This window comes from Dromaius novaehollandiae, chromosome 13 (assembly GCF_036370855.1).
Source record: "Dromaius novaehollandiae isolate bDroNov1 chromosome 13, bDroNov1.hap1, whole genome shotgun sequence".
NCBI lineage: Eukaryota > Metazoa > Chordata > Aves > Casuariiformes > Dromaiidae > Dromaius > Dromaius novaehollandiae.
Window position 1 is genome coordinate 17,710,538 of NC_088110.1, and position 24,322 is coordinate 17,734,859.

Consider the following 24,322-nt stretch of genomic DNA (forward strand, 5'->3'; position numbering starts at 1 on the left):
GAGATATTTTCAGAATCACATAACATTGACCCAGCTTCAGAAGAAACAGAAAGAGGCCAATGCTGTGTATTGCTGTAACTTCTGCAAACAGTGCATACACGTATAATCTTGATTCTTGGGGTGACTGCCTATCTTACCTTTTGAAACCTTTTGTAGCATGCCTAGGAGAAGGTCTCTAGATAACGAGGTAGATAACATTTTCCTCCATCATACAAAGAGTGGATGTTCTTCCTTGCAGTTTGATAAAGGTAAACATTAGGTTAGCCTGTCTAGAGAAATGAATGGGACCTTTGTAACCTGTTCTCCATCTGCAGGTATAACTTCTCTTGACTTTGGTAGTTTTCTTGCACAGGCATCTTGGGATTTTTTCCTTAAACAATGTGTTGTACTCTGTCGAATGTCAATTAACAGTACCGCTATTTAAATAATATATATTCAAAATTTTAGAATTCCAAATGTATCATGCTGGTGATTCAAGATTTACCTGGCAGATAGTTTAAAGAAATTACATTGCATTCAGTGATTCATTTAAATTGTAAGTACCCATTACTCTATGTTTCATTTTTAACAAGTTCTTCATCCACTCAGAGAAATACCAGACAGCTCAGGTTGGAAAAATGATTCATCTGGCATATGCAAAGATGGACTCAGTGCAGTTGGGGATTCATAATCAGAGCAGAAACATATTAAGGGTAGGTGTCATATTCCTTGATGTTTGCAAAAACTGACAGAAGCCTGCATGCATTATGGACTCCTTATTTTGTTACATTACAATCTTTCAGTTCCCCAAGTAATTTATGTGCATATACAGGACCAATTCCTGAGCTCTTTACTCAGGTAAGCCCTGTGGATTTCTGCAGCAGCTTACCTAAATAAGGACTTCCAGACTCAATCCTTGAAAATAAAAGGAAGAATCCTATGGACTGAATATCTTTGACAGTAAATAATTTAGGAAATTGAATATTAAAGATGTTGTTTTAGAACTATATGCACCAGTGGAATATGAAAACAGGATCTGACTAAGCAATATTTGTATTAGCTTAGCATTGCTATTCCTATATACTAAGGAGATAAGTGGTACAGCTTTTATATCTTTTGTTTCCCCTTCTTTATGTGTCCTCTAAGAATAGCTTCACTCAGAGGGCACTAAGATGAAAGATATTTGTTTTAATCTTTGATAATGTGGTCCTTTTTGTTGTAGGTTTAAGGAAGTGTAAAACATTAAAGCAAGATTTTAAAAAGTATTTAGCCTCCAAATGATGTTGCTGGGTCCCTGGTGGGTTTTTCAAAAGCGTTGAGGTGCTTAGCTCTCAATGATTTATGTAAAAGGCCAATCTTCACTGACTGCTTACTCTCTTTTTAGAAGTCAAATTCATTCTCTGCAACTTCCGGTTGATGACAGGGCAGGTCCTGACTTCTCACTGCTGAAGGAATAAAGGGACAGAATAGAACAGAATTACTGTCAAGAAGTGCCTGCTGTGATTTTAGTATCACTTAATACCCTGCAGGATTAATCTCATGTCAAGATTCAGAGAAAATAGCTGGCTTATTGTCTGAGACTGTCCAATAATAAAGTTACTGATAAAAAAAAATGAAAAAATTTCCATTAAATTTTCAGTTGTCACAATGTTATGAAGGATCAGGTCCAGGCTTCATAACTGCTTCCTTAGGCCAGGATGGCAGTGGTTAAAAAAAAAAAAAAATCACAAGAGCAAAAAATAACCTAATCATTTTATTTATAACTGGTTGTTGTAATAATATTGCACATGATATAAGCACCCCGGAGCACCGAAGCTTTAAAATGCTGCTGCTGGTTAAGTTTAGACCTAGTTTTCTCTGAGTTAGTTACCCTTGTTAATATAGTTTCCAGTTTTCCTGTCAGTGACACCAGTGTAACTGTCAAGCCATATACTCAGCTGTGTAAATCAGTGTCTCACTGTTGAAGTTAATGAACTGTGTCAATTTTCATTAGCTGAGGATGATTCTTCGTAAGTAAAAGCTTACCTAGACTTTTAATTGCTTTGAAGACCCCTAGGAGAGGATCAACCACGAAACTCACACAGTACCCTGCTGCCTTTGGGCAAAGCACTTTCTGTTCCTCTGTCCTCAGTTTGCTGTTCAGCCATGTGCAGTCTGGCCTTAAATTGGCAGCGCAATCCTCATTTTCCCAAAGTGGAAGATTTTTGCAATCAACTGCTTCTATTTATGTAGACAATAACAGACATGATCTATGAATAACGCTTAGGGTCTCTTTTAAAACACGTCTATTTTCAGCTGTTGCACAAAGAACTGCTTGTCACCATTTTTCTGGTGCTTGTCGGGAGTTCAGTGTTATCCTACACAGTCTGAGGAGAGGAAATAGTGGAGGCAATGTGAATTCATGAGAATTGTCCTGGTTATGTCTATGCACTACTCTTGCTGGAAATATTTTCAGAACTAGACACACATTTAATGGAAAAACTCCACAAACCCAGAAATACAAATTCTGTAGTACTGTAGGGGAGCCTGATATATTTTCCACTTAGGACATTTTAATATGCAGGTGGTAGCATAGTATTAAGATACCCAGTTAGCTTTAAACAGCCTAGGTGTCAGATACTAGAAGCAGCCTCTGATTGTAGTGCAGAGTTTTCTGAAAGGGTAAATTAATCCTTTAAGGCAGCAACCTTGTATACCTCTGCATTACATCGCAGCCACAGTTTGAATGCATACCTTTACACTGGCAAGAAGTAGTATGGTTTGCTTCAGTGATTTATATGAGTGTATATGATAAAACAAGAATGCCTTATCCATCCGTCTGCCTGTCTGTCTGTCTGTCTCCCTCCCTCTCTCCCTCCTCCCTCTTCTAAAGAAATAAGTCCACAAACAGTGTAGCAGTATCATGCATAGACTGTAGTGTAATCCTTTTTTCTTAAAAAAATTATTGCACTAGGCAGTCATTTACTCTAAGATATGAGAATGGTGCAGAACAGACACCAGGTACTTGGCTGAAAATTTTGGACGGTATAATTTCAGTAGGTATGAATCCCTATTTAGTCCCATTCTGTACTGATTGAAGACATGTCCAAAACATATGTATAATTCATCAGTCTTCATCTTGCACCTTCAGCTACCAGGTGACTTGTCTGTTTTTATTCTTGGTCAATATATCAGGAGTAATGATATTCTGTGCATAAGATTAAAACAGGATAAATGATATTTAATGGTAATTAAAATAATCTTCTGTGGGCACAGCTTCTGTTCCAATCTGCTTTTTTAGCTTTTGGCAATGAAATTTTGTTGTAGCTTAGGACTTGTCTTTGAAACAAATTGCCTTATTTGTCTTCCCTCCTATTGGCAGCACCAAGAATGTGTTCAATGGAGAATATAAAAGTTAATTTCAGAGAGGTTATTTAAAAAATAATCCAGGTGGCGGTATACATTAGAAAGTCAGCCTCTCTTCAAGTCCCTTTACTTAAAGCCACCGTACCATAATAATTCAGGATTCGTCTAGGATAAGGAATGCTGCTGCATGTCTGTCACAGCTGGCTCCAGAACAATCTTTCCTGACAGTGTTGTGGCAAAGGAGACACTTTTGGGTAGCCAAGTTCAGTGATATGCCATTGAGAAGCCGGGACATCGCGAAGTCCTGGGCAGGTGAGGGTCTTTAAGGGTCTGCCCTTAGGTTGAGTAGTGGGAAAACTGCATAAATGTGTCATGTGCCTACTGCTTGCCTCTATGCATGCTGAGACATTTCCTCAGCAGACTGAGGACACTCAGACTATAATTAGTGTAGATGTAATTTCATAGTAGAAGCAGAAAGTCTTGAAAATCCATCTAGTTTTTGCATGTGAACATTCAGGAGAGGCTTAGAGGATAATGACCCATTTTGATTCCTCCAGACAGATTTGATTCAGTTTTGGCAAAAGATTCTGCTCATTTCTCTTGCTAAATACCTACTTGCCATGCTGCACATTCTGTGGGAAGTCTGTTAACATGATTGCTAATAAGATATTGTTCTCTTTTCTCATTGTCAGTTTTTCAGGGAAAGGATGGATGCTTGGAAATTATTAAAAAATAGTCTTTCTGAGAAAGTACAAATTAATGTGGAATCTATCAAATAGGAAGGAAGTTAGAAAGGAACAAAGGGGGATGAAGGTGTATGTGCTCACAGTAGGTTTTATTTTTCCTGCTAAGAAAGATGACAGCTAGGAAGGGAATAGCTCTGGTACGTGATCCTTACAGGCTGTGTATGCAACACCTGCGTGTCCATGAGCGTACAGATATCTTCTTGAACAGCCTGAATAAAGACCAGGCTGATCTGCAGCTTCTACGATAGACTGACTTCAGTGTGAGCTATTTATAAACACTTCTTTCATTCTCAACAATGCTTTGGTTGAAGCCAGAAAGGACAGAGCTACCGGCAGACTGGCCCCTTGCCTAGTGTGCTGTGACTGACATGTAATCTGTCACTCCCCATCATCTGTGGGGTGGTGATAGGAAAATAATGCTCCTCAGCTTGCGTTAGATCACACATTACTCTCCTGAATACAGCTCCCTAAAGCTGTGAAATGGCCTTTAAAAAGTGTCTTTGTTCATATTTGATATAGCAGAATGGGAATAAATGATAAACAGGAAGGAAAGCAAAACATGCGTTAGAGACCTGAGAGAGAAATAGGCTATGACTGAGATTTCAGATTTCAGTGTGGTCAGATGACCTTTTTGTGAAGAATACCCGTGGTGCATATCAGAAGCACATAGGGTGCAAGAGCTAGGTTGTGTACTGACAAAGGCACTGACTGTGAATCGTATTTCCCAAGCTCTAATTCTGCCTTAACCTGTCCTGTCCAGTATATCCTTGGGAAATCAGCCGCCTTCCATCTCCCCACTCTTTAGAATGTAAAATTCCAAGTGTGACTTTTCTGTAGCATACATGGGGGGCATAACAGGGTCCCAGTTTCATCTGGTGACTGCAGGAGTTACAGTAATACAAACACTATAACAGTAATAGTGTAATGTAACAAATACAATATCTGTGTATCTTATTTACACAGATCTTTTACGAAAATAAATGAGAGTTTTGCATGAGTTAAGGATCATAATTCTTTTTTAAAAAATGACACTCTAAATATTCTTTGAGGCCATTTTCTTTTCATGTTTTGTTTACATTTGTTTGATGCTATGCAAGCCATCTAAGATTTAGAGAGGCGCCAAATTAACCTTCTCTTCCACTCCTCCAGCACCCTCCGGTTCCTGAGCACCAGTCCTCCTTGTTTCATGGTTTGCATACAGTGAAGTTGCTGATGCTCTTTAGAATATTATAATGATCTCCCTGAGGTCTAACCTTGCTGCCTCGAGTGACATTTATGTAAATTGTCACCAGAAGTTTAGGGCACATCTCTTTTCTTCCTTAATAACATGTCATACTGATGTGGCTTTATTTGTATTTCATAAAGAGATGATTGATTAGAGAGGCAAAAATTAATTTAGATTGATATTCACTGGACTTTTTGTAGTGACATTGAAGTGTAACTCCCCTGTATTTTGCATTTTAATTTGCTTCTTGATAAACTTTGTGACTCCACAATCTCACCGACCTATCTTAAACCTTACCAGGCAGATCACTGAATGCAGCCCTTCAATCTTTGCACCATCTCTCCCTCTTCCTGAGTCAGTATGTTACAAGGGAAATAGAGCTCCAGAAAAGTATGTGAAAATGCTGTATTTGCACCTGTCTTCTCAAGCTGAAATCTGCAAGTGCATTGTAGGTGATAATCTGTGCAGTCCCATTACATTCCCTTTACAGACAACGTTGTTTTGCCATTGACTGTGATGGCAGCAAAATCAAGACCATGCATTTTATTCATGCAGATGAATGCAATGTCTACTGAAAACCTATCTCAATAAGTCATGTTTTATTCTGCTTATTCTCTGAGTTCCTTTCACAGTCTTTACTGTTCTGTCTGTATGTAGTTAGGAAATATATTTTAGCTCAGATATATACTAGTACAGACATTAAAGCACTGACCCAAGAAGCCTGATGTAACAGGTTGTTTCTTTTGTATCACAATAAAAGACCCTGATTTATTCTCAGTTTACCTAGTAGGAGAGAAGAAAATATGAAGGCTAGAGCTGCTTGGGTGCCTTCCAAAAATGCGACTGATTTTACTCAGGTCAGTATCCAGAAGCAGTGCTTCAAATACTGTTATTTTATGGTCAGTGTCCCCATAACCCTGCACAGAGCTGAAGCATCTCAGGTGGTAAAAACAATTTCCACGATAACTAGCACCTCGTCACAAAAACAGAGCTTCACAGGATGGCTGAGAACTGAAGAAATTCTGCTTTTAAACTGGTTTGTATTGTCAAAAATGTTATACTGAAATACAACTCCTGTGTAATAGAGGCCTCGTCATTCTGGAAGGTATTTATCATCTTTCCAGACATCTTGAACTGCCATTGATCACAGAAGGAGGAGCCGATAGAACACTGTATGTGTGAGTTTGTGTCCTTTTCTTTTCTCTGCGTTCCAGATAATTCTAGAAGTTCACTCAAATGAACATTTTACCTGCCTCCTTCCTTTTAAGGGCCAGTCTATCCTCCATGCCAGGAGTCCTTTCAAATTTTTGTTTTCCTGCATTCCTTGAGGAACCCCGAGGTACCATTTACCTGCCACAGCCATGTGTGAGGGGCTGTAGGGAAGAGGGCAGCTCACATGCCCGTGTGTTTAGGGACAGCTCTTAATGTAGAAGGCTGCAGTTTCACTTTTCACTCTATACCGCATGGACTGTCTTTACTTCTCCATTCACAATGACAAAGCTAATGTCTATGAATGTGAAAATAACTAGCTTTAATAACTATATTGAAGATAGTATTTTAGTAGCTAGCATGCAGGACTAGGCAGTGTTTGCTCCTGTGATTTGCAGTATAAAGGATAAATCAAATATCTTGTTGCATGCTTCACTGTAAATGGCTTCTTTTGTATACAGCTCGTCTCATGTAGCTCTTAGCACTATCTGTGGATTTCCTGAGGCCCTGTTACCACCTCTGGGCAAGCTAATGAGTGACTGCTAGAAACTCTCACACTATTGAGCTCATGTGTAACAGAACAAAAGGGTCAGCTAAATTACTGTAGAGGTTTCCCTGTGAAAAAGAAATACTGATTATGGACTCGGGATGAAAAGAACCTATGAAAATGAAGTTATACATTTGTTCAGGCTCCCTTCATTTAAAGAGAAAGACAAAACCCAGCTGTTTCTGAAGGCATCAAGACACAGAGCTACCCATTGTCACTAGAACCCGCTGGTTAGCATGGAGTTACCTCACAAGGAAGCTGGATTTTTTTCAAGTCCTAAAATAGTTAGAAATGTGATGTTTATTCTGAAATGCAATTTGGAGTAAGAGTGATTTTTTGCTTACAAAGCTGTCTAGTGAGTGCTGGCCTGCCTGCTTAGGCCTGTGCTTTTCTACATTCTTCATTTTCCTCCCTGTATATAGTTAGCCTTTCACGTCACAAGGGAGCAGTTGTATCCTGCCAGGGACTGGAGCTTTGCTCTCCCTGGGATTTGTTCCCACAGATGTCATGAGACCAGCTGATTGCTCCTGTTGTGCAGCTTTCAGCAAGGACCACCTACATCTCCATGTGGATGATGCATCATCATTCACTTTGACAGTTTCAGCATGATCACAAGAAGAGAGAGCAAATTTGGTGATCTGAATTTGAACTGCATCAGATCTGCCACCATAGATATGATCCAGATTTTTGCCCTGGTGGGTCTGAATGAGAGATTCACAGCACTGTCACAAGGACAGTGCTGACTGGGTGTGATGCTGAAGCCTCATGAACAAGAGTTTCTCCTACACTCTGTATTATTTCTTAATAAGAACTCTTTAATTGCATATTTCATATTTATGGCCCTATAAAGAATAATTTTAATTTGACACTAGCATCTGAATATGATTGTCTGAAAGATAATAGCAATGACAAACACTGATATAAATCAAACCAACTGATTTTCAGTTTCTAATTAAAGATGATGCTGAAAGCTCAAGATAAGAGACATATGGAGAGAAACACATTTCTTTGCAAGGAGGAAACCAAAACCATATGGGGAAAAAGTGCAAAGACACCAAGTCAAAATCTGAACTTCTTGGCTTCTGAAATGTCAGTAAAGGGAATCCTAAACTGATCATCTTCCTATAAAAATCATTTATCAGTCTCTACCACAAGCCACTGAGTAAGATGTGAGACATCTCAAGCTGTTCAGAACAACTGGCAATTGATTGCAAGTAACCTACGACGCAATTGTTTTTACCAGTTGAGACCATAAGACAGATGGCATGAATATATTTAAAGATGGGGACAAAGCTGATGTGACACTGAGCTGGATTACTGAAATGAACAATGTCAGTTGCAGATTTGTTCTCAGATGAAAAGGACTTAGTTCAGAAAAAATGGGTGCCAGTGTAGCCAGTGGTCTCCAGATGCCGTGGGCTAGGAGAATAGACTGCTGCTCCCAGAATCTGCCCCACCATCTGCAGTCCCAATAATCAAAATTCTTAACTACTCCCTCTGTGCAAGTAAGACTTGAAATAGGTATGGCTTTCATCATGTTACAAAGGGTGTTTAAAATGTTCACAGAGGACCAATAAGGAACAACCTAGCTAGAGGCTGCTGATACAACTGTTATATTCTAGGCTATTTCACAAGTCAAATATTGGGAATTGCCTTACTAACGTGCCAGTAAAAGAGGGAGAGAAATTTTGAAGGTTTTTAGAGGCTTTAAATGATCTCATGTAATATTGCAGTCTTACTTGCCTGTTTGTAAGGAGCTTGTACAACCTCAGAGCCTTGTTTTTGTTGCACTTTGGCATAAAACCATTTGCAATATTGAGGTTCACTTTTGCTAGGTTTATTGTACCATCAACTACTTGTTTATGTAGGATAGAGGATGAAGTGGGTAGCTCTACTACTTGTTTGCTGAGCGGGAAACAACTCTGTCTGAAACCTGGTGTCTCAGATCCTTCCTCTTAATGTTCCCTTCTCTCTAAAGGTCTTTATTTTTTGCTTTAATGACAGTTTAAGCTGCAGCTTTAAAAATGAGTTAACTTCACATTTAGATTAGTTCCCATAAACCTAATTTTTAAAGACCTGATTATCTTCCTCGTTTGTAAGCATAATTTTGTTGCAGTAACTGAAGATGTAAATTCTACCGACTTAAAGCCCAAAGACCTAAGAAAAAGAAGGCTAGAACTAAATATACAGATTGTAACAGGACACTGAAGACAAACTGTGCTTTCATTTGGGTCAATATGAAGCCATTCTTAGGGAAGCAAACATATTCTTCAGGAGTCAGGAGTACCGAAATTGATGCATTATGCTTTGGTGTCTGTATTCACTAAAGAAACCTAATGACCGTACTGGTATGATACAGTAAACATTGTTTAGTGTTACTCTAGTTGTGAAAAATAAGCCATATTCCATCACTTCTAGAAGCTATGACACTATATTCATAAACATAGTGATATGCTTTCATGGCATAAAGATAGCACAATTAACATGGCTAATTACTTACAAGTATCAACAGTGAACACTCTCAAACAAGCACTCTGACAGGGCTCAGCGCACTTTTAGAAGAGAGTGTGAAGAAGTAGTAGTAGTTAAGTAGAAGTTATCCATTGTTCTTATTATGTGCTAGAAAAGAGGTTCTATTTATTGCTCAAGCAGTTAAGCAGACTGGCTTCACTTCACTTGTAAGATGACAAGTTCATCGCCTGAGGTAGAAAGTCTGCATCATACCATTCTGTTATATCTTACCAGAATAGTCTTAATGACCTGGCATCCCAGATAGAACACATCCAACTCTCTTTTTACTCCTTTTAGTTCTCAGCAATTCCAGGGTCAACATTATATAATCTGATGGGTGAATAAGCATCTGTGAAAGAGTTTGATATGTGTCATCTTCAGTGTGTCTGGAATCAATCTCAGCCAAGTCTTCCTGGGACACTACAGGAGAATAATTTCGTAAATCTAAGTCACACTCATGGCTATCAACTTTCAAAGTTGAAAAAAAAACCAAAAAACCCTACTTTTGTTTTCTGAAAACGTCGGAGTGGCGGGGAAGGGAGGAATGATTACCCTGGATGTGATAATGGTAATAATTTGGTGTCAGGTGTTACTTCTGAGCTGACAGATCTCTCGAAACATTCGGGTTAAGGCTTTGAAGATGGTTTCATAAGAAAAAGGTACTTCAATGATCCAGGACTTTTTTCTTTACAAGATGAATTCCATATGAAGTCCCAGATGAAGGCACATCATCATGTTAATGTAATTACAGAGAAATAAGGACTTGCAAAGGATTGTGTCAGATGAATTAGAAATCACAGTGAAAGTGTGAGAACAGGAGAGGTTAACATTTCTTTGTGCTAGTCTACATTAAAACTTGACAGAATCGGAAGAAAGTGACACTGTTCAGTATGCCAGCTCACATTTTACCTCCCCAGAACCATCACTGCTTGGCAAATCTTGAAGGCCGGTGTAAAAGTGGTAAAATAGCATAAATGCTCCAGCGACCTTTTTTTAATCTGGGCAAATTCTGTTCTTTGAAATCCTGTGTCCTGAATAGGAATATAATTCATACTGTTTCCAGTGTTTTTGCTACATTGTTTTGCAGTCAGCCCCTTTTATTCTTATTGTACAAACAAATTGCCATTTATTATTTTTCAAGGTTTTTTCTTCCCCTGAATGAAATTGATGTAATGAAAGTTTCCAGGAAGATCGCAGGGGAAAGGAAGCCAGTTAAGCAGTGTTGTTACGCTTCTGGTTGTTACAAACAGTATAAAACAGAGACGACAGCAGAGTCCAGTGGAAAAAGCCCACAAATCTTTTTGTCAGTAACAATTCAAGAAAGTATTTAGACACATAATTAGCTTCTGCAGATTTGTGTGTCTTAAGCACAGGCTTACTTCAGTGCCTGACATTCTGCCTGTGCCTGTCACAGCATCCACCGTGGAGTGTCAGGGAAATACACACTTGCACAAGAATAAAAAAAGAAGAAATAAAAATGAAACCTTTTTATAAAATAAGATACAAATACCTTAATTGTTGAGAAGCAAGTGCAAACTACAAGACAAAGGGATATAATTAGAGACTGTGCTAAATGCCTAGATTCAGCAAGAATATATCCGACATAAAATATCCCTTCTAGTTTATTAGGAGGTGAAGATAGATGTGGGAATTTGCAGTGCTGAAGACAAAAAGTCATGAAGAGTAAATGGAACTGGAAAGTTCGTTGAGAGGTGCTGACTGTGTAGTCAACTGGTTTGTAATGGGAGAGTACTGGGAGACCCTGGAGGACTGTGTATAGAAGAGACAGAGGACTGGTTCTGAACTGGGGAGTGAAGTTCTGAAGACCTGCCAGCTGAAATAAATGAAAAGCGAAGGATAACCATTTTTGCCATTTTTATTGGAGCCTTTTGCTGAAATATTGGCAGCTGCTGACACATATCAAAAGCTCTGCTTGTGCAGTGAGATATTCGAGTCAAAAATCAAGGAGGCAAATGTCCTTCTCTTCACTTGCAGTGCATGAGTAAATGGCTACCAGCCAACACAAAACGCCTAAGAAAATAAAATATTCAACAATATTCTGATAAATTATTCTAAAATTATCTTTCTCCATTTTATTAAGGAGCAGTAGTTCTATCTCATTAACTGCTTCTAGATTATTTACTGTGTTTGGCCTTTTAAAATTTCTTCTTGTAGTTCTTATTCTAAAATTGTTGTCCAGCTCTCCATATAGCTTGTAAGGAGCTTCTCTGTTATAATGACAGCTTACTGTCTGAAACTGGTCATAACTGTGGAGTTAAAACAGTTGCACTTGGCACCTACAGCAGGAATTCAACCTCTTTGTTCTACTTAAAGAAGTACAAGGAAGTGTTAAGTTTATTTAATGACCTTTTCTGTCCTTAATGTATGCATATGTCTTCTAAGTGTAACCTTAACATGGAGATTCTTAGGTTTGCAGTGTACGGCTTTGGGAATTTACAATATCCCTCTAATATTTTATATCCTTAAGTGCCTGCCACACATTAATCTGAATGTTATTTCCATGTAATTTTTGTCAGATAGTAACAGAAGATTATAGAATAAAATAAAAACTAGCTTGGATTTTTTAAGATGAAAAATGCTTCTTTTAATGAAACAATATGAAACTATAACGTATTCAGAGTTAATTTTATTATAGGCATTGTTAATTCTTACATTATGTCATTGCAGGATCATTTCCTTGGTGAATCATTTTTCTCCATGCCATGACCATGTGTTGAGGAAGCAGAGTGTAAAAGCCTGTTCATACAGATTCTCTGCTCATTTGTATTAGATCTCCAAATTATGATAACTTATACTGCAAGAGGACAGATACCTCCGCAGTGTCAGCACTGTCAATTTCCATTTACTCTTTGCTGTCCCACAGCTTCTCAGCAGTGTGGGAGAAATTCAGTTTTGCAGTGATGGCAGGGTGGGTCCTGCAGTGGGGCTGGGAGCCGTCAGCAAGGGCAGGTGAGTAGGAAAAGGAGTGGGAGTTTTATCAGTGGGGCTTAGGGATTCTGTGATGGAGAAGGGCCTGGAGGACAGAGGTCTTTCAGAATGGCTCTGACTGGGGAAGAGTAGTTGAAAGGGGTCCTCAGTTCCCACCTTCTTTAAAACGTTTGCATTTCTCTCCCTCCTCCTTATGGGGTGTAAAAGAAGCAGCCCTCCATCACAGCACCCCTTGTTTAAGTGCTTCTCTCAGTTTTTGCAAAGGAAAGGAGCTGCAGGAGGGGGCTGCTGATGCTGGCAGGGGCTGCAGTCTGTACCTGTAACTCTGTGTCTTGCACATTCACCCCTTTGCTAGGTGGTGATACCGCATCTGCTGTAGCAGTTCAGGCTGATCCGCTGTTTAAGAGTGGGGTAGGTAACAGCAAAGCAGGGAGTCTGCCACTTCTTTTAGTCTGTTTTGCTTGTACCTTGAGCAGGCTCTGCATTATGAGCCAGTGTTGAAAAGAGCTACCAAGGGGCTCCAGCCCTGAATTCTGGCTCTTGTGAGGTCAGGTTTTTTTGTTCAGCCTTACCCAAGCACGGTTGAAGACAAGCTTCAGCTTGTTCTGTTTGATTTCAGGTCCTCTCTGTTTTTAGTTTAGTTTTCAATTAAAAAAGAAAAGCGAAAGTGGGAATATATGCAAGTTATTGAGAGAAAATTATCAGTTTAATTAATCACCAGATATTGCTGAAACATCAGGTAAACTGCTGAAATTATGATATTTTAATGTTATCTACAGTATCTACTTTGACGTAAAATGTCAGAAAACATCCTAAAGATGATTCATGATTCCTTTTCCCTTTCTCCATAAATCAAATGGTCCTTTCCATAGACTGCTGATCCTGAATTAATATTCTAATTCCCAACAGGAAACATTTCATACAAGTGGTTTCCGTTTAACACTTTTGACAGGGTCTCTCATGAGACACTCTCATGAAAACTAAGCTGTCAAAGAATAAGAGAAAAGGCCCTCTCATATATTAAAAACTAGTTAAAAGATAAATAAAGGGTAAGAGTACATGGGCAGCTTTCCCATTGAAGGAAGGTTACTAGACGGGTACTCCAAGGATTTGAGCTGGGATTGTACTAATCAGTGTGCTATCAGTTATCCTGGAGAGGAGGTTCACCTGCAGTGGCAGCAGAAAAATTATTAGGATAGTCAGACGAAAATCTGAAAAACTTAGACATTAAACTCACAGGGGTAATAAAATAGCAGATAAAAATTAGTACTGAGAAGTCCAAAGTAATGCACAGAGGAAAACATTAAAATAAGAGAAAGGAAGTAAGGATGATCAAAATAGGAGGAGAGGTTGCATAGATTAGGAGTCTTTGGCTTGGAAAATAAATGAAAGAGAAAGCATATGATGGACATTGATAAGATCATGGATTGTATAAGGAAAAATCATTGGGAATTATTACTTTACCGGTTTTCATGATTCAAGAACAAGAGCATATCTAGTGATCTTACTGGTGTAGGTTTAACAGAAAAAAAGAGGAAATTCTTCACAGGCTGAATGATTAATTTGTGGAACTCATTGCTACAGGATGTCTAGAAGGGAAAGTTAGAAGTGGATTCAAAATGTGATTAAACTCTTGAAAGACAGGCTTATCAGTGGCTATTAAAAACACTTCTAGATTCAAAGCTTTTGACGCGGTAACTGTTAATTGCTGAGCACAAGAGGTAAAGAATTGCCCTGTTCATTCCCTTTTCTTGTACTATCTCCCTATCCATCAGTGCAGTGCTCACTGTCAGAAACTGAGTATAATGCTAGGTGGGCCTTTTGTCTAATTCAGTATAGTAGTTTTTAATGTCTGTGGAAGTGCATTGTTTTTCCTCTGTTAGGATTTTTTTCAGTATACCACCTATCAGCCAGGGCCTATCAGTGTATGCTGATTAACTTCTGGTGAGTAAGGCAGGCAAATAAACTCTTTCTATTCAAAAGCATGTACACACCAGCTGAAGAGACAAGCATTCACAGACGTGGATATCAATTTCATGATAGTGCCCATTATTCCACTTTCTGACCTTATTATTTTGATCCCATAGAATTGACAAAGAAAGATTGGATTCTTTCTAAGTTTTTCTAGTGTTCTAGAATCAATCGCATGTGGAAAGCAACAAGTTCAGAATGAACTACTTTCGGATCTTTCTTCTTCTCTGTTAAATAAGAGAAGATGCAGGCATTAGTATCTGAATGTGTGCCATTTTATACATGATGCTTACACCTTAGCTTTTTCTTTTCTCTTCTGCAGGAATATGATTGTCTGATCTTATTTTTAAATGGCCTTTTGAAAACTGTATTTGGAGAGAAATACCTTCGACTGCCCTGCAGTGAATTAAAGATTACAGTAGAGGGATTGTTTCTGTGATTGGAGGAAGATGCTCTATTTTGCACTGTAATGATTTCATGGTATGTCTGCATTTTGCAGTACTAGCCAACATTTACAGGTGAAGCAAACCCATCCAGTAGCCCTAGAGACCTTGAAATGTGAAGGCATTTGGGAGTGTTCCAGGGAGTGGGAGCAGTGAAGCCAAACGCTCATAAAATGGCTGTAGAATTCGAGAAACTGGAAAAGGAAAGGGCTCTACTGACCTCACTGCTGCCTGGATATTTAGCTCGAATGTAGAGATTTTCTGTGTTTTTTTGTTTGATTTTTTTCAGTCATTTCCATTTATGAGTTTTTGAATGAGCAGCTAAGTTTTTCTCTTGCCTTAATGCTTTCTCCTTGCTTTTGGTAGGAGGATGTGGATGTTCATTGCAAAGGCAGGTTGTTTTGGGCAGAATCAGGAGGGTGTGTGGTAGAGGGCCGGTCGAGGCTGTTAGCAGCGCTGTGTCAGGCAGAGGTTGGATGCGTTCCGGGGGCCACTTTTTGGAGGACCAGGCCCGGTCAGAAGGCTGCCCGCATGATAACATCACGGGACGGAGATTCAGTGCAAACAGTGGGTTGGCAGCAGCAAGGCCCCCTTGTGTGACTTGGAGTACACACGATAGAAACAGGTTTCGAGGAGAGCGGGGGGCGAGTTCAACCCCTTACATCCTGTCCCAGTTTATTTCTGCAAGATAGGTGTGTTTTCCTCCATTCTTTTGTTATGCAAAGTTTATCTCATTTTCTTCAGTTTAATTAAACCCTTTTCTTTTTGTAACTGTCAAAATCTGTCTCTGCATCTCCAACTTGAAGATAATGAAAATCACTGGCTAAAAAACCCGTTGTAGCCTCCGATGGTAAATAGATCAGCTGATTCTGTTATTTGACTCCTCTCAGGTGCTATATTTGTTGCTGCCTTTACAAGGTGGGCCGCTGCATGTTGAGGAGGTTCACACACTGATAGCCTGATTTCTCTGTTGATCATATCTGAAGAAATATTAAGCGTATAAATGCTTCAAACAAAGCACTATCAGCCAAAGCAGGCCTATTTTCATCAGTCAGTTTAGCCACCTGCTGTGTTGCAATATCATCCTAATTCTGTGGAAGAGGACTGTCTTTGATTAAAACTAAGTGACCCTCACTACTGGTGAAGGTCATGTGTGGGCTACCATAACAAAAAGCATATTAATGTCTATTATGGTAATGTTGTTCTTCTTTTTTTTTTTTTTTTTTTGCCTACCTCAAATCAGGAAACTGAATAAAATACTGTCTTCCATTAGTAGTTTACAGATGAAAATGAAGGGAAAAAAGAGACAAAGAAATGAAATGGCATGTCCAAAATCACTGGGCAGTGACATGTCCAGGTTTCCTGATATTCTGCCCGGAACCACCTGCTTCTCCTTGTTGCTAATGATGTTATTAATAGTGGTATTATTAGTATGGCTATCATCATCATTATGTTTACTCTGTGCAACTATATACATTATCATGTTTCCCTTCGAAAAAGTAAATTATTTAAATAGTTTTTTAATTGGGACTTCTGGTGACATAGAAACTCCAACAATTATCTACAGCATGTGTGAATACATGCAGCCCTCAGCAAAAGAGAATGGGCCCATCCCCAAATTATTCCATCTGGCAGAGTTGGTACCTGCTGTAGTTCACACATGAATAGCATCAATTTGCATGTAAATAGAGGCCTACATGCTTCTGTGGAGCTAAAAGCTGTATTTCAACATTTCACAGTGGAATTAGGCAGTGGGCACATCACTACATGATGGTTCAACCTTGTAGTGACGTGCCAGCTAAAATCATTTTAAATGCTCTTCTCCATATTTCCCGGTAGGATTATTTATTGAAGTAGTGTGTAAGAGCTCAGAAGAATCCTCTATTGAAATGCTGCCAGCTCTCAGCTACAATTCTGACATTGATGTTGTCAACTGAGATTAAGCATTGGTCTTAATGAATGCTGACAGTCTTGTTTCTTAGGTATGGTCCTGCACTTCCTTTCAGCAAGGAACCAAAATAGAAAGGGTGCACATGTAGAGAAAGATTTAGTAGCAGAGATGTTTACCTGCTGTTTGTGCTTTTTTTCATTTCTGCTTCTTTCCATGAGAGGTGCAGTGCTAACAGTTAACATTTTCATATCAAGATGTAACAGTGAGTGATCCTGGATGAGTTGCATGTAAACAAAACATAAACGACATGTTCCTCCGGTAATGGTTTCAGAGAATCTGGGAAATTCCAAACTGACAAAGCAAAATAAAATGAGACCTTCCTTTCACTGTATTGATTCAGTATTTTCTTTGAGAGATTGACCAATGTTTCCTTAGCCTTGCCCACATAAATCCCGTGTTTGATCAAATTGTCCTTTAGTTTGACCCCTTTCAGGTTTACAAAACTCTGCAGCCCCTTTTGGTCCCACAGGATTTTGCTTGGTTCTTTTTGCAAGTACGCACTATCTGGGCATAGGTCCTGATGGTATTTAGGCAGATAGGTGCTTAACTGAGATGCCTGAACCTTCATGTGTTGTCTTTAAATTCACATAGTTCATTTATACCTAGTTCTTGAGATGTTTGTGGTCTAGGTAGCTCTTTGTCTGTGATTGCGAGACAGTGCTCTACTTTGTCATTGCACAAACGTGCTGCTGTGTTGCAAAAGGAAGGTGACACTGTTAAATTCAGTAACATCCCTGTCATGTGAAAATCCCCATGAGCAAAATCTTATGACTAACTAACTCTTCCAGTTACCTGAATATGAAAAAGGGCGTGCATCAAGGGTGATTGGTTTTGCACTGGAGGTAGCACAGAGGCCTGTCACTCTGAATGCCAACAGTGAAACATACTTCATCTTATAAGCCAAAGGGTAGTGAAGGAAGATATGGCCAGGAACACATCCATCTGGCTTGACCAGCAGGGATCAGCCTGCAACAGCTCATGCAGTGTTCCCACCTTTTCCTGCACTGGGAAATTCAGAAAGAAGTTGCACAGAGACAACAGGGGTGTGTTTCCTTATGTTTCCTTCTTGCTGTAGCTTTAAGCCTGAAATCAAGCAATTTCAGTGGTGTGAGGATTGAAACCTGAACATATAATGTACACTTAATATTTGTCCAACCCATGAAGGGTGATACATGCTCTGTATGTCAAATGGATCAGGACAGTCTTTCAGGTAGATCCCTTTAAGTAAAACCGAAAGATTTTGCTTGTAATTTTTGCTGTATGTGGTGTTTGCGGCCTAGCATGCCAGAAAAACACAGTGAATGACCAGAAAGAAACAACCTGGCCTTCCAGAAGCAAGTAAAGGTCTGCTGATGTCCAGAATGAAAAAGCTCTGTCTAGGCACCTAGTCTGGTCTTGTCAGTGATTTGTCCTGAGAATTACAATAGGGTGTCAGATAAGGAGCAGTAACAAAAAGCAGACAGCAGGATCATTGTGATGGAAAATTAGAACTAAAGGACAATCAGGCTCTGACTTCAGTTAGACATTGAGGTGCCAAGTTGTTGAATTTGAGCCACTTGCATACTTCAATGAATGCAAGAGACTCCATTTATTGAAGTTGTTCTTCAGCCTCCTTCTGTGTGTGTATAGCTAGGAGAATGTCAGTTTGTTCCCTGAAAAAATGTGATGTCTTTGTTTGTGAAAGCTTACTTTTTTCCATGTCTGTCTGTCTCTTTCCTTGCTTCCTCCCTTTTCTTTCTCTCTATCCTTCTGTATCTTTTTCTTTCTTTCCCTCTCCTCTCCTCTCCTCTCCTCTTCTCTCCTCTCTATCTCCTTTCTCTCCTCTCTCCTCTCCTCTTTTCTTTCTTCTTTCTTTCTTTTTTCTTTTTTTCCTTCTTTCCTTCTGTCTGTCTGTCTCTCTTTTTTTTTTCTTTCTTTTACAGTTCTTGGAGACTTAGCAGTAGTACTGGTAGCTTACGCATCAAGCCTATGCAATGGCTGCAGCAGCTTAAGGTGCAGCTTGAGCTTGCATTTGATGGCCAAGGGCTGTGGTTGCTGCTGCCTTGCTATTAAGTGCCCTTAAGTAGTTTAAGACCACACTTAGCCATACCTGAAACTATGTAACCCAGGTTCATCATAGGCAGATCGTGCATTGCCCCTTTTTGGCACATCTTTGGAAGTCAATACCAGTAATAAAGGATTCAAAAAGTATGGTGACATGTTGGCAATTTGCTTTATCGTTTCCCAGTAGTAAGGAAAACGAAGGGACTAATGTACATCAGTTCAGGCCATTGCTCCAACTCTGTCCAGCTTGGAAGACCTCTTTAGTCTGAGGGAATCCCTTAGCAGCTCAGTAAAGTTTCACTTCTAGCTAGATTGCGCTGGTAGCAGAGTGTACACACAGGCTCTGACAGAACTGAGCTTCTCTAGTGGCATAGTGTGGTAGCCCTGCAGTCTTGTTATCTTCCATTGAAATCTGAGATTTCAAAGTTTCCAGTCCATTTCCAGTACCCAGTAGTCAAAAGGGGAGACAGAAGTGGATTTGGATGCTACCTTATCTTGCCTTTAAATTTAGTTTTTTCAGTAGGGATCACTATTAGGGAACATTCAGTTTCCATTGGATTCTATTAGTGGGAGTTGGACCACCTTTAAAAACCCTATCCTAATAGCCAGAAGAATAGTATGACCATACAATAAAACTGAATCTGTATGCAGTCCTTTATTAGGATAAATATAGTAAGAAATGCATTTGGACAAATATGATAGGAAAAAAGGTAAGGATTGCCTGGAAACTTTGCCTAATCAAAGAAATTTCATTTCTAGATCTTTTCAAAAATATTAAACTGTGTGGTTAGGTTGGTTGGTTTTTTGTTATTTTGATCATTTTGTTACTTTGATCCCACATCTGTTCACATTCTGGTGGCCACAGACAAATAAAGGCATAAACTTACTTTTAATTTAAGAGGGAATATTGGAACCTGCAAAGTATTACAGGCTGCACAAAAGCACAATAATTTGTCTGAACCAAATAAGCATTGTTTCAGCTTTGTATCTAACTTGACTGAATCCTTAATGAATCATCACTGAGATAACTACCTATTTTCCAACTTTATTCAGTATAAATACTGATGATGGGCTCAGCTTCTGTCTTGAGGATATACTGAATCATATATAACTGCCTGTCTATACTGATGTCTTCACTGACTATGAACCCATGCCCCACAGCCACAAACTTTCACTTCCCTGAGCAAGTCTAATTGTTGCTTTCCGGAAGTGCACAGACATACTGGTAAATATTACTTCTTTCTTTTTCTAAGGACAGGAAGAAAAATTCTGTAGGGTAAAACCTGGTAAGTAACATGCATGCACAGGCACATCTGGATGCATACCTCTCCTTGAGCACATCAAGAGTGGATCAGTAGAGCACACCAGGTTAAAAAGAGTGAAGGAGGCTACATTCAGCATTACTATGAATAGGCAATTGACCCTGGCACTACTCACTGACGCTCGCACTTACTTGCCAATGATATATGACAGTGACATACATCTTTGGGAGCAGCCTGAGAAAGAAATGCCCCACCTGCAAAACTAATTCTGTTCCTGTTTATTGTAATTGTCAATTTCTTTGAGAAAAAAACCAGATAAATAGAAAACCTGTATTGACCTTTATCTTACAGAGATGCTATCTGTCAGGTTTTGATATTAACAAAATTCCTTCAAATGCAGGGCAATTATTGACAGTTCTTTAATATATATCTTGAAGGCAAGCTCCAGGTCCCTACTTTGCTTTATTTAAACATGTCATACGATTGCAGAGCCAGGCTATTTTTACAAAGAAATGAGTTGTATCTTTATAGCAAGTGCTGTTAAAGAGGATTATAAATAGGCTTTAGACTACAGACTATAGCTTTGCTTTACAGCTGGAAAAAAAACATCAATCACCTGGCTGAGAGTAAATCCTAACATCTCACCTTCCTAACAGTTTTTAAAGGTCACAGATGTATAGAAATGTTCAGCTTAATCTTAAATGCATTGACTAGTCTGGCAAAAGCATTTTAGGGTCTTTTCCTTTTTATTTTCCACCAGCTATTTAAAATGTGAAAGAAGTGTCACTTATAACTAAAGAGTGGATCTTTAAGAGAAGGCAGAGAGTATCAGAGATCGGACTTAAATCTCAGAAAGGTCTCTGGCAGCTTTGCTCTGCTTTTCAGTCAGTCTGATTCGTAATGTTTGCAGATTGCACTAGTCCACCCCCACTCCCCCAAACGGGTTATCAGCAATCAGCTACATGCTGGAGACAGAGAACAACCTCAAATGAGCTCTAGCCTAAAAATAGCCATTTTCAAATTAAAATCTTGAATCAGAAGGGAGAATGGGTTGCAGCTGGGACATCTTTTATTCGCTTATGTCACCAGTGACAAACAACTACAACAACAAAAATCTGCCCTCCATCCTCAAGTTGTTGGGATTCTGCTTACTGGACATATTTTATTTTCCAGTGGTGTAACAGAAACACAAATTAAGCTGTAGGATGATTTTAAAAGCCTGTCAGTGAAATAAGTAGGACCATTTTCAATCTACATTCATCTAGTCATAACTATGACAAATGTTCAAATTCACCCCACCAAACTGAGCTAACTAAAGCAATATACCTGCTTTAGCTTCCCTATATATTAGTGGATATAAAGAGGCACCCGAAAGAGATGATTCAGACCCTGTTTGATCTGAGTTCTCCTCCAGAGGTGTATAACTCTCACTGCTGACTGTATAGGGAGACTGGGGTAATGACAATCCTAAGTTCAGGATATTATTTTCAAGAGTTTCCAGTTAGGGGCACAAGGTAAATCTGAGATACTTTCATGTTCTTGCCCTTTGTCGTTTAGTCTTTTTTTTGTTCCTCCTTCCAATCTCTTCTTCATTTTTTAAATTCTGCAAAGTTGCAAAACAAATTAGGAAAAAAACCAAATGAGGACTACTTCTCCCTTTACACATAGCCATTCTCTCATTGATTGATTTTTTCCTAGTATTCCTAGTCATCATTTCTGATGAAATGCTTATGCCACAAATTAAGTGTAGACTTCTGGCAGCATTTCACAGGGGTAAGGCCAGTGATGTATGGGAGTAGCATGTCACAACAACATGGGTTTATTTTCACATCACAGCTGGATTAAGTTCTCATTCTATGAAATGAAGAAGAAGATGGCTTATTGGGCTTCATGCTTAGCCTCACAGGCATTATAGTATGGAATGAAGCTGGATGCCCTTCTGAAAGATATGCTATAATTCAGCTGCAGCTTCCTGGCTTTCACAGGAATACTTATATGGGATGAAACACTAGTTAATTCAGCAGCAGGATTTACTGGATGATATGCTTTGGCCTGAGCTGTGCAGGTCAAACCAGATAGTGATAACTCTCTTTACTTACCTTAAAATCCATGAATCCTGCAAGTTGATTTAGCCTGTATTCTTCAGACTTGGGTGAGGTTATGTTTATATTCTTGTCTGTAAGCCTCAAAATAAGACCTCAAAATAAGCCTCAAATAAGACCTTAGGAACTGACATCTTAAGCTGCTTGTATATTAAAGACTGAACAACATTGCATAAGAGCAAAGATTTATCTTACTGTCTTTAAAATTTCCTTTCTCTGTCCAGTGTTGTTCCCCTGATGCACCTCAAATAATTTGGGAAAGGTGACATTATGTAACTGTTTTTATAGTCTAAATGAAAATGTAAAGGGCAAAAGTATGTTCCTTTTAGAGCCAAGTTACACGGAGATAAAGAAACAGAAGAAAGACTTGTGATAGCATTGGTTTATCTATTTGTTTGGGAGTAATGTGGCTGTGACGGAGTTCTAAGCAAAACGGTCCTGTTCCAAAATGGGGTTTATTCAGTATCAGAGCTGAGATGTCAAAAAGAAAAATCATTTTGAAAATACAAGATGAATTAAGCGATTCAAATGCCAAGCAATGAAGCAGCCATCATGTGGACATTCTCATGTATGGCCAGTCTGCCTAACTGGGAAATTAATGAAGAACAGGCAGTATTTTTGGATGAGTAATTATTTGCTAAAAATGCAGCTTTAGCCTGAGTCATAGATTTCTATCAAACTCAGCAAATTCTTTGTCTGAAAAAAAGGAAGACTATAAAATTTAAATTTTTCATTCTTAGATGTGATAAAAAATCGTTTGATTTGTTTAGAGGTGAAATTTACTTAAATATTACTCAGAAGCTTAAAAGAAAAAAAATCCTGAAAAATAAAACCTGAAACTTCTGTGTTTTGGAATGAACATTTCAATTGACTCAGGAGGATTTTTTCATTTCGAAAAAACTCCACCCTGATAATCTAATTTTGAACTAAACTGGAGAGAAATTGTGTTCTCATATTTCTATTTGGCTGGAATTTTACTAGCTGTAAAAAAATTAATTGTGGATAAAAGAAGATACAGTCTGTGTAACGAGGACACCTGAGCAGTATGAAAATACGAAGAAAAACATAAGGATTTTTTTGAGGAAATAAATCCAGCTTCCTCGGAAGGTGAAGCCAGGCTCGAGAAGGCGTTCACTGGGTAAAACAGTCACTGCTGAACTGAGAGACCCAGGTGGGATTCAAAGAGCTCCTTGATCTAAGAAAGTAAAAGGGGGTAAGCTGCCTCCAGTCTTCTCTTATAACTCAAAAGACGGTGTATCTAAGTAGACATGCGCTGAAGTGTATCATTAGGTATGACTAAATATGCAGTTAGACTGCTTGTGGGTTTTTTTTCATTTGCTTTAAATTTTGCTACATTTGCTAATAGTATACTTGGTTAATAAATATAGTACTGGTAACAGGAATCTCAGGAGAGGAAAAAAGCTATCTGGTTTGACCTTGACATGGTGACTAATAAGTGCCAGGGCATTTACAGATCCACATGAAAAACAGGAGATTTGCTCACAAAAATTTAAGCCCTAACACTGAATAGGTGCAGCCACAGAAGTCAGTGAAGACCTGGAAGGGTAATTAGTTCTGTAACAGCAATACTTTAGTAAAAGAATATTTACAATGGTTACATAAAGAAGTAGTCATTTAGATCCCCTCGTTTTCCACAGTGCCCTGCCAGCGCTACTAGTTCCTGGTACACTCGTAGAATAAAAATGGATATAGCCTTGAGCTGCCATCAGTTGCCATTACACTTGTAGGACTGGCATTTGCTTTGCAAAACAAAAGCATCATAGCAGTGTCCTTAGTTTCAAAACTACCCTTATAACCGTTGTATTGTGTCTGGGCTGAAAATGGTAGAAAGGCTCCTTTTCAAACTTACGCCTCCTATTATTGTGTGTTGATTTTCATACCTAGTAGTTTGGTACGTGGTAGGTTTATGCATCAGGTCAGAAACAATTGATTTCCTGTCAATGGAAGGGGAAAAACTCTTGGATTGACTTAACAAGCTTAGTCTTCTGGCCCCAATGCAAGCGGTGTCATTATTGTTT